Below are 10,867 nucleotides of genomic sequence, written 5' to 3'. Positions count from 1 at the left end.
AGCACTGGATTTGTGCTCACTGTGCCATGCAGCAAATTCCTGCTGGCTATCTATTTTACATATGGCAATGTATATGTTTCAGTACTACTCTCTCAATTCATCCCAACCTCTCCTGCTCCCTCTGTGTCCACAAGTCTGTTTTCTATATCTGCGTCTCCAGAGAAGGGTGATTTTAAGTTGGGTTTTGATATCTCATCTTCTTGAGAGAAGGACAGACATTCCATTAAAGGGATAGCTTGCTGGGCTAACAAAGAGGTGACATTTGAAACTTCAGCCATACCTGGGAAAGACTCATGTATGCGCAAAGAGAAAAAAAAAAATTAATCAGGTTTATGATGAAAGACTACCCCAAATGAAATTACAAAATAATTAACTTCTAAATTCTAATGTTATATTTTATACAGGAAGTGTTGCATGCATGTGGCTAAGTTTCTTCAGTCATGTCTGACTGTGTTTCTTATGAGCTGTAGCTTGCCAGACTCCTCTGTCCATGGGATTCTCCAGGCAAGAATACTGGCACGGGTTGCCATTTCCTTCTCCAGAGGATCTTCCTGACCCAGGGATCGAACCCAGGTCTCCAGCATTTCAGGCAAATTCTTTACCACTGTGCCATCAACTTAATTACTGAAAATTTCATGTGAAATTCAGATATTTCATTTTTTGTTTGCTTTTTTTTTCTTTTACACTTGTTATTTTGTATTGGGTATAGCTAATTAACAATGCTATGATACTCTAAGGTGAATGGCAAAGGGATTCAGCCATACAAATACCATTATCCACATACAAAATCCATTCTCCTTCAAACAAGACAAAATAGTTTCAATCCTCATCTGCCTGTGAAAGACATTCAGGGATAGACTATTTAGAGATGATAACACTGAATTTAAGCTGATTGGTATAAGAAACTTTGTAATCTGAAATGGTATAATGCCATCATTGCAATTAACACACTGAATTTAACCTTTTTTCAACAAGATGAAGAAGTGGGGGGTATTGGGGAATCATGGGCCTTTTTATGCATTACGTTTTCTATATACTGCTTCCAGAGCAGTAACTGAGCAGTCTGCCCAGTGCTTTTACTTTTGTGTTTGTTTTTGTTTAGTCAGTAAGTCACGTCCAACACTTTTACAACCCCTATGGACTGTAGCCCACCAGGCTTCTCTGTAAATGGGATTTCACAGGCAGGAAAACTGCAGCAGGTTGCCATTTCCTTCTCCAGGTAGATATTTCATATCTTTTTAATTAGGTAAATATATTGAAAATTTCTGAAAGTGAAATCAATGTAGATTTTGATTTATGTTGGGGAAACATGAGGGATCCTAATGGAGTTGTGTGACATCTCCATAGTTCTGTATCTTCATGCTGCTTTCTGGGGAGTTGATCTTAACTTGCTTGACTTCTTTGTATCAATTGCAACTGTGGATTACCTTCTCGCTTTGGATCCTGGTCACTGAAGTTTTCATTCTCCTTATCTGGCCATTCTGCTCACTTCTGTTCCTTCTCTTATACCCTGAATGTAGGTGCCTTCTTCAGCACAGAACAAGTCACTGACTCTCCTCAGTATTGTATTCCTTAGCAGTTATAGTCTCTTATCTCATAGCTTCAACTACCACTACTATCAGTAGCATATCCCTCATGCCACCTGACACAGCTAATGCATCTCTACCAGCTCTTCCATCTAATGTGGTTATCACTACATTGGTACATCGACATAGCCCTGTTAAATGTCTTGTTTGAAAAAACTCAGCAAAAGAAAATAGAATGTTGATCACCTGAGTCACCAATCAACTGGACTGTCAGCTTTCTCATATTGCTTCTAAGAGGTGATGTGACAATGTAAGAAAATGTGTGGCTGATATGCTGTGCTTAGGTTTTGGTCATGAACTAGAACAAGATCTGTTTTCTTTTTTTTTCTCTATAGCCAAGGGGAAGCTTTCCTCCACAAATTTATATTGACTTCAGAGACAGCATGCACCTGAATTCGTCAAACAGTCCATTTGATATATTTTCCATGTTGCTAACTCAAATGTTTTCTGTACGAATCCCAAGCCACAGTAAATATTTCTTGTTCTTCAGATAACTTGGAAGCTAATCCTGCTGCTCACTGATTTGTATTTTTGATGCCCACAGGGAAAAGTAATCATATTAACATCAGCTCTTTTTTTCATTGATTGCTTACCTTGCACTAGACACAATTACTCTGTGAGGTGAGTTGTTTTTTTTTTTTTTTTGAGTTGAGTATTATTATTACCAACTATTAATTAACTTAATTATGAATACCAATTATTATTCCTATTAGATAGGAAATCTAACCTCCAAAGCTATCATGCAACCTCTCCAAAGTTGCATAGAAAGTGGCAGGGTCGGGATTCAATTCGAGTTATGAATTCAAAACTTAGTCCCCTTTCACAATGCATTAGCAGGCAAAGTCTTTGTTGTTAATTGTCCTGAATACTTGCTCATTTAGAAGCTCTCTTAGTAGCATGGCTGTTGGATTACCTCATGTAAGAGTTTAAATTAGAACAGGGTTTGAATCTCAGGGAAACAACAACAAAAAAATGTGTGACTTGCTTTATTGCAATATTCGCTTTGTTGCAATGGCCTGGAACTGAATCTGCAATATCACAGAGGCATACTTGTACTGCCAATGAAAATAATCATCAACCTGGAATTCTTCAATTTAATAATTAACATGTCCTTTAAAAGGAAAGATCTATTAAAAGCATATACAGACTAAAAACTGAGAGGATTCACTGCCAGTCGACCAACATAAAATAATACAAGGAGCTTTCAAGAAAAAAGAAAATCATATGAGCCAGAAATAAGAAAATAGAGGGAAGCCTAAAAACCAAGGGAAAATTCATGTAAAACTGAATAAATAGTGATCACACAGAAGCAGTAAGTTCCTACAGGCTATAAAATAAAGCTAAATGAAAATAAAAGCACAGATGATGTAAAAGAGTAAATTCGCAAAAAATGTTCACAGCAACATTGTAATAACAAAAAAAGAGAGAGAGAGAGAGAAAAAACCTAATCTCTAGTAACAAGAAAATGGGTGGCTAAATAATGTGAAAGGCATATGATCATCCAACATATAAGTGAAAAAATAAATAAGCTACTTATTTACACATCAGCATAAATAAATCCTAGAAATATAAGGTTGGCTGAAAAAACAAGATGACAACTAGCTATAGTATGACATCATTTTCCCAAAAATTAAAAACGTGAACAATATACTGCTTAAAGATGCTTATAAATATAGTAAATATTAGAGACAGAAAGAAATTAGAGATACCAAGGGAATATTTCATTCAAAGATGGGCACAATAAAGGACAGAAATGATATGGACCTAACAGAAGTCAAAGATATTAAGAAGAGATGTCAAGATTACACAGAAGAACTATACAAAAAGATTTTTATGACCCAGATAACCACAATGGTGTGATCATTCACCTAGAGCCAGACATCTTGAAATGTGAAGTGGGCCTTAGGAAGCATCACAATGAACAAAGCTAGTGGAGGTGATGGAATTCCAGTGGAGCTAGTTCAAATCCTGAAAGATGATGCTATGAAAGTGCTGCACTCAATATGTCAGCAAATTTGGAAAACTCAGCAGTGGCCACAGGACTGGGAAAGTTCAGTTTTCATTCCAATCCCAAAGAAAGCCAATGCCAAAGAATGCTCAAACTACCGCACAATTGCACTCATCTCACACACTAGCAAAGAAATGCTCAAAATTCTCCAAGCCAGGCTTCAAAAGTCCCTGAAACATGAACTTCCAGATGTTCAAGCTGGATTTGGAAAAGGCAGAGGAAACAGAGATCAAATTACCAACACCACTGGATCATAAGAAAAGCAAAAGAGTTTCAGAAAAACATTTACTTCTGCTTTATTAACAACACCAAAGTCTTTGACTGGGTGGATCCTAACAAACTGTGAAAAATTCTTCAAGAGATGGGAATACCAGACCACCTTACCTGCCTCCTGGGAACTCTGTATGCAGGTCAATAAGCTACAATTAGTGCCAGACATGGAACAGAATGGATCCAAATTGGGAAAGGAGTTTGTCAAGTCTGTATATTGTCACCCTGCTTATTCAACTTATATGCAGAGTACATCATGTGAAATGCCAGATGAAGAACAAGATGGAATCAAGATTTGGGGATAAATATCAATAACCTCAGATACGCAGAGGACACCACCTTTATGGCAAAAAGCAAAGAAGAACTAAAGAGCCTTTTGCTGAAAGTGAAAGAGGAGAGTAAAAATGTTGGTTTAAAACTCAACACTCAAAAGACTAAGATCATGGCATCCAGTCCCATCACTTCATGGCAAATAGATGGGGAAACAATGGAAACAGTGAGAGACTTTATTTTCTTGGGCTCCAAAATCACTGCTTATGGTTACTGCAGCCATGAAGTTAAAATATACTTGATCCTTGGAAGAAAAGCTCTGACCAACCTAGACATCATGTTAGAAAGCAGAGATGTTACTTTGCCAACAAAGGTCCTTCTAGACAAAGCTATGGTTTTTCCAGTAGTCATGTATGGTTGTGAGAGGTGGACCATAAAGAATGCTGAGAACTGAAGAATTGATGCTTTTGAAGTGTGGTATTGGAGAAGATTCTTGAGCGTCCCTTGGACTTCAAGGAGTTCAAACTAGTCAATTCTAAAGGAAATCAGTCCTGAATATTCATTGGAAGGATTGATGTTGAAGCTGAAACTCCAATATTTTGGCCACCTGATGCTTAGAACTGACTCATTGGGAAGGAGCCTGATGCTGGGAAAGATTGAAGGCAGGAGGAAAAGATGACAACTTAGGGTAAGATGATTGGATGGCATCACCGACTCAATGAACATGAGTTTGAGCAAGATCCAGGAATTGGTGATGGACATGGAAGCCTTGAGTGCTACAGTCCATGGGATCATAAAGAGTCGGACATGACTGAGCAAATGAACTGAACTGAACTGATTTAAAAAGAAAATCAAAGGTAAACATAAATTTGGGGGAGTGTTTATCACTTTCAGTGGAGGCGGGACAGGGTCACGGGAAAGATAAGAGAATAAAGGTACCTGCAAAGGAGTTGGGAATCTTCTGCTTCCTAAATTGGTTTTCAAGTTGTTAAGTGTTCATTTTTATTATTAGCCTTTCTATTGTACAAACTGTCATTCTTTGAGTTGACTCACTGGAAAAGACTCTGATGTTGGGAGGGATTGGGGGCAGGAGGAGAAGGGGACGACAGAGAGTGAGATGGCTGGATGGCATCACCGACTCGATGGACATGAGTCTGAGTGAACTCCAGGAGTTGGTGATGGACAGGGAGGCCTGGCATGCTGTGATTCATGGGGTCGCAGATTCGGACATGACTGAGCAACTGAACTGAACTGAACTTTCTGTTAGATGATGGAAAGAAACATTTACTAAAGACAATATTCATATTGTGGAAAACATTTAAAAACTTAAATTTTCAAACATAATATTCCCTGTTTCAAATGGCAGTACTTTGAAGAATTAACATAGAATTGTTAGTTAAAAGCTTTGCATGTTTGACCACATAAGTTGTGGTCTCTAAGATAATATCGAGTTTCATACTTGATCAACAAATAAACTTAATGAAACGAAAACGTGTACTGCTTGAAGAATCATAGTATTTTCTATAATTTTCTAAACATCTGTGTTTTAAGGACAAACTTCAAAAGCACTTTCCATCACTCATTATAAGCTTTTATTTTTTAAATGTGTACAAGTTTTTTTCAAAGTCACTGGATCTTCAGTATGTTTTGAAAAGAAGAAAAGGAATGAAAACAAATTTTGAGGTAGAAGGGAACAGATGAAACAACTTCAGAAGTACATAAAAAGCAAAATAAAATAAAAAGTAAATGATAAGAATAAATAAAAAGAAATTTAAAAACAAAAAGAAACAAATCAACATAAAATAAAACAAATGAATCAAATAAAAATAAAGAAACAAAGCAAATAAAAATAAAATAAAATAATTAAAATAAACATAAAAAGAAAAATTAAAATAGTACTACTGATTGTTTCAACAGCGAAGCTTCATCCTTTTAGAATCTTAGAGCAAGTACTTTGAAATTTTAAATAAATAAGCTTACATTTATTTATTCTGGTCCTAGAACTATTCTTAGGCTATGACTATATTCATTGCTGGTCATAATTATTTATCAGCTCTTTAATGTGAGCCAGCTTGTTGTAGAGATAGTAGCATCTGAGTTTTTCTTCAAAATAATTGTGATTCATCTGTTTCATCTTCTGATATTCTAGTGAGATTTTTTTATTAATATCTTCATATTCTCTTGAATCTGGAGTAAACTGCTCCTTTTGTGAAGTTAGATAAACAAATATTTTAGAAAAAGGCATCAACTTTTCATGCAAGGCCTTATATTCCTCATAATCTACTCTAAATTCCTGCTCATAACGCTCACGTTGCTCTGAGGAAATTATAGTGACATAGCTAGTCAGATAATCTGGAAGCTCAGATGTTGAACAAGTCTTCCCATTGGAAGTGCAAACCTTTGCAACTTCTTCACTTGAATTTGGTTTTGCACCTTCATCTTGTCTTTCACTATTTGTCTGCAGTTTCTCTAAAATCTTAATACTGTACTCTTTGCTTTTTGCTTTATATTCCATAAATTTATATTTGAATGTCTCACCAGTCAGTGAATGCTGTTTCTCTCTATGCTTCGGATACTTCATTGTAACCGAAATAGAGCCTAACGTTTGCAGAGAGTGTTTACCCTGCTGGCACTCAAAAATTCTACTGCTTTGACTAAACCTGCTGGCCCGTGGGTCTTGAGTCTCAGGTCCTTCTATAATGCTAGAATAACTACACTTAGAATTGACAGGCTGAAGAGAATTTGAAGTCGGAAGGTGGATGTTGGGTAATAATGGAGAGCTGAGACTGGTGGTAGATTCAGAGTATGGTCGGTGACCCATGGCAGATATTTCACTGGCGTTATTCAAATGACCACTTGATGCTGACTGTTGTTTAGTTGTCAGGTGAGATATTCTAACTTTTTTGTTCTTTGAATAATCAATGTCAGCTGAATTGTAAAGCCGTTGCTGAGAAGGAAAACATATTTCATCTGTACTAGAACCTGTAGAAAATTGTGGATCGTCAGTGCCACTAACATTGAGAAGTGAGTTTACTTTTCTGGCAAGCACTAACTCCAATGCCTGCCTGTCCAGGTCATTGTACCCAGGCCAGTCTCTTTGCAGCTCTCTAAAAACACAATTCTTTAAACAATATGAATGATCCTGAGTATTCAGATGAGCTACTTCCTGCAAAATTTTTCCAAGGGAGTCCTTGTCCTCTGCAGTCATGCCGTCTCTCTGAAGTCGAGCAAGAAGTTCAGTTTTCCTGTAGTCCTTCAGTGCTAATAAGTGAATCACCCTCTCCCGATAGGGTCGCATGTGAACACTATTGGACACGCGTGATTTACGGATTGTGTAAGCCAGGTTAACAGGAGCTGTTCTTTTTCTCTCAGGCACTGGATCTGGAATGACTTTAGGTGCTTTCCGAATTGGCATTCTTTTTGCTCTACATGGTCTTATGTATTTCCATTTGTTGCAGGATTCCTTCTCTTCCTGGCTGTTTCTCACGTGCATCAACAGTTCAGAGTAGATTGCTGTACACTCTATCTCGTTACCTTGCATCAGATGCAAGCAACTGGGCTGTAAAGGATAATAGCTGGAGACATCTTGTTGCATTTGGTCTTGATGGTTGTCTTTATTCACATTTGACAACTGAAAGTGAACCCTGTATCCATCAGTAAGTGAATTGTCTGCGGGAATTTTCATAAGCTCTGGGAGTCCTTGGAACTGAAGATAAGACTGAGGCATTGCTGTGTTTCCATGGTTGCCACAGGAATTAATTGCCTGAATAGCTGGCCTGGAAAGCTGCCTGGGTAGCACAGAGCCATGGGCTTGCCTTGGATCTATACAGGCTGCCTCATCCACTGCCACCTCTCCTTCCTGGAGTACCACTTCCCCCACTTCTCTGCCTCTGGAAGCTTTCATATAGTCGCATCTGTAAAGATCAAAGTTGACACAGTAAAATACTTTAGAAAAGAATGCCTTTCTTTGGCTGAAAATGTTTCTCTTAGGCTGTTGTTTATAAAACTAGGAGACTTTACGCACATGTAACAAAAGCAAGAAGTGCATGGTTGACCTAGAATTTGGAGAGGTAAATGTGGTGGAAAGATCTAATCACTTTCCAATGTTCTTCCTTTCACATTTTTCATTCCTCTTCAGGAGGAACTGTTTAACTTAAGTGGAAAGTGCTGAATTATTCTCAGAGCTCAGTACATAATCTCTTCCCAGTAAAACCAACATCAAGTAGAAGTACTTAATGGGAGGATTAACAGAGGTCTCAAGCTTATGGAAACTAGAGAAGGCTTCCACATGGTATAATTAACATTAATTTCTCCTTGTATTTTCTCTGACATGCAAGTGGGCTGTTGAATCCTTCTTGGGATTGGAGCCTGCCCTATCAACAGGCAATCTCACTTGATAGCTAAACACACTATTTTGTTTAAATAGTGTGAAAAAGCCAAGAGTTTAGAGGTGCTTATTTCTCTTTCTCAACTAACCATCACCAATGAATAGAAGGACTTTTAAGCTCCTTAGCTTGCCCCTTCTGCCCATTATTCTGCTTCCTTGCATTCTTCCTAAAGATGATCCTCAACAGATCACAGGATTACCCAGGTAAAATTGCCCATGCAGAAAGAAATCTTGCAGCCACTCATGTTAGAGATATACAGTGGAATTACAAAATGTACACAGATTATAAGAAATTCCAACCAGTTCCAACAAATTTCACCCTAAAAAATATAAGGCACAATTCTCCCTCTTCAATATCTTCACATTCCTAGCCCATTTTATTCTCAGATTTGTCAACCTTTACTGATGGCAGCATCTTTCACCTTATTACACAACTAGAAAACCTCAATGTCATCTTCTGCTACTCCCTTCAAATATACTTCTCATTAATTTCCCTCCAAAACAATTATTCAGCCACCAAATATATCATCCATCCAATAGATAGCTATCTAATATCTATCATGTGCCAAATAGTATTCTAGATGCTTGGGAATATGGCAATGAATAAAACAGAAGCAAACAAAAATCCTCATTCTCATACTGCTTATATTCTCATCAAGTCTTTCTGCATAACATTCAAATCCACACCTTCCTCTCCCACACCAGAGCCATTGTCCTAATTTAGGCCAAAAGCATCTTATCCAACATCATGTCCTCTCTTCCTAACTTGATTTCTTGCCTGCCATCTTTTCTTCTTCTTTCTGTCTTCAAAATTTAAACTATAATTCCAACCAACTTTACTCTAAAACAAGTCATAGTTCTCATTACTTAAAGAATAAAATTAATGAAAAGGTGCTCGATATCACTAATTATCAGGGAAATGCAAATCAAACCACAATGAGCACCTCAGACCTGTCAGAATAGCTATCATCTAAAAGACAAGAGATTACAAGTGTTGGTCAGGATGTTTGGAAAAAAATGAACATTCATGAACTGTTGGTGGGACCATAAATTGGTACAATTACAATGAAAGACAGTATGGAAGTTCCTTAATGAGTTAAAAATAGAACTACCATGTGATTCAGCAATCCCTCTTCTGGTTATATAGTCAAAGGAAATGCGAATGAGATCTCAAAGATATATCTCCCCTCCCATGTCCATTGCAGCATTGTTCACAAAAGCAAAAACATAGAAACAACCTAAATGTCCATCATTTGTTGAGCAAATGAGAGCATCATCAATACTCTCTACTTGTCTCATTCATATTAGGTTCAGCCCATTAAATTTCTACTCAGCCTTAGAAGTTCCCCCATCCATAAGGCCTTCCTCTACTCAAAAGTAATACTTCCCTTCATGATAGTCCCAAAGCACAGTTGATCTATGAAAAACACCACACATAAATATCTTATCATTTATTACTCATGTGTCTGTCTCCTCTACTAGATTTTGATTCCATACCTGTGGCAACTACATTCTACACAAATTTGCATGACCCTCCCTTTTCGTCCCTAGTACCTCCCTCTAGAATTAGCAGGTGCAAAGTAGAAGGCACTCTCTAAAATATTTGTCAAAAGAATGAATAATAGTACCTTTGCTTTTCTCCCGGCAAAGATACATTACTGTCACACCAAGAGGTTAGATTAAGTCTGTTAATGACAGTGAGATGTTCTGTTCCTCTTTAAGAATTTTTTCATGTTCTTGTTCAGTTCAGTTCAGTCGCTCAGTCGTGTCCGACTCTCTGCGACCCCATGAATCACAGCACGCCAAGCCTCCCTGTCCATCACCAACTCCCGGAGTTCACTAAAACTCATGTCTACAGAGTCGGCAATGCCATCCAGCTATCTCATTCTCTGTTGTCCCCTTCTCTTCCCACCCCCAACCTTTCCCAGCATCAGAGTCTTTTCCAGTGAGTCAACTCGTCGCATGAGGTGGCCAAAGTATTGCAGTTTCAGCTTTAGCATCAGTCCTTCCAATGAACACCCAGAATTGATCTACCTTAGAATGGACTGGTTGGATACGTCCCAGTATTTCTGTATTTTAAAAAGTGAAATCACTGTTGCAGGGAGAATGCAAAATATTTCAGAAAAACCAATAAACTACTGAAATATATTCAGCCATATAATGTTCTAATGTATGCACAAAATTTTTTTTTTTATTCTTCTCGGAGACCTCTAGTAGGCACAGAAAGTAATAATATATCCTTCACTATCTTTATGCGAAATCTGGAAGAATAAAATACTTCTAGGATAGTGCTGTGATTCATGGGGCCGCAAAAAGTCGGACACGACTGAGCAACTGAACTGAAAT

The 10,867-nt window shown here is 37.6% G+C and overlaps 1 pseudogene; it reads right to left on the bottom strand.

The window, feature by feature from the left end:
* Positions 1 to 6,160: 6,160 nt before the first annotated feature.
* LOC148773475 (RNA polymerase II elongation factor ELL2 pseudogene) lies at positions 6,161 to 8,050 on the bottom strand (annotated as a pseudogene).
* Between the last annotated feature and the right edge of the window lie 2,817 nt (positions 8,051 to 10,867).

This window comes from Moschus berezovskii, chromosome X, assembly GCF_049115385.1.
Source record: "Moschus berezovskii isolate FMDL1 chromosome X, NW_MosBer_1.0, whole genome shotgun sequence".
NCBI lineage: Eukaryota > Metazoa > Chordata > Mammalia > Artiodactyla > Moschidae > Moschus > Moschus berezovskii.
This window is presented reverse-complemented; position numbering and strand designations above follow the sequence as displayed.